Source organism: Galeopterus variegatus, unplaced genomic scaffold (assembly GCF_000696425.1).
Source record: "Galeopterus variegatus unplaced genomic scaffold, G_variegatus-3.0.2 Scaffold9121, whole genome shotgun sequence".
In the NCBI taxonomy this organism is placed as follows: Eukaryota; Metazoa; Chordata; class Mammalia; order Dermoptera; family Cynocephalidae; genus Galeopterus; species Galeopterus variegatus.
Window position 1 is genome coordinate 54924 of NW_007735232.1, and position 539 is coordinate 55462.

Consider the following 539-nt stretch of genomic DNA (forward strand, 5'->3'; position numbering starts at 1 on the left):
TTTTAAATGAACAACACTTTTAAATGTCCTTTGTAGTCCTGAATAAATGACTGTGGCCCTCAGACTCACATGCATCCACTCCTATTTCAGGAACTTCACTGTACAAAGATGACCAAATTAGGTGGGAGGTGGAAAGGAAGACAAGGTTCTATGTTAATCTAATGATTAAATAATTATTAATCTTTCCACTTTCTTTATCTGAGATATTCTAAGAGTAATACCATTTTAGAATTAAAATATTCTTTAGATATAAACAAACCAACCTCTTTTTGCAGATAAAAAGAATTTCCAAAATTAGTGTTAAAATTTTGACAATGGAGAGTATCGCATCCTCAGGATTTATGATCACAGGTTTAGGATTTTAATGATGTGAGAGGTAATTATCCTAAATGCAATGTGTCATCCTGGATTGAATCCTAGAACAGAAAAAGGGCAGTAGAGGGAAATTAGCAAAATATGAATAAAATCTATTGTTCAGTTGTGGGTAATGGACCAGTGTTCATTTCATAGTTCTGACAAATACACCTATGGTGATGTAA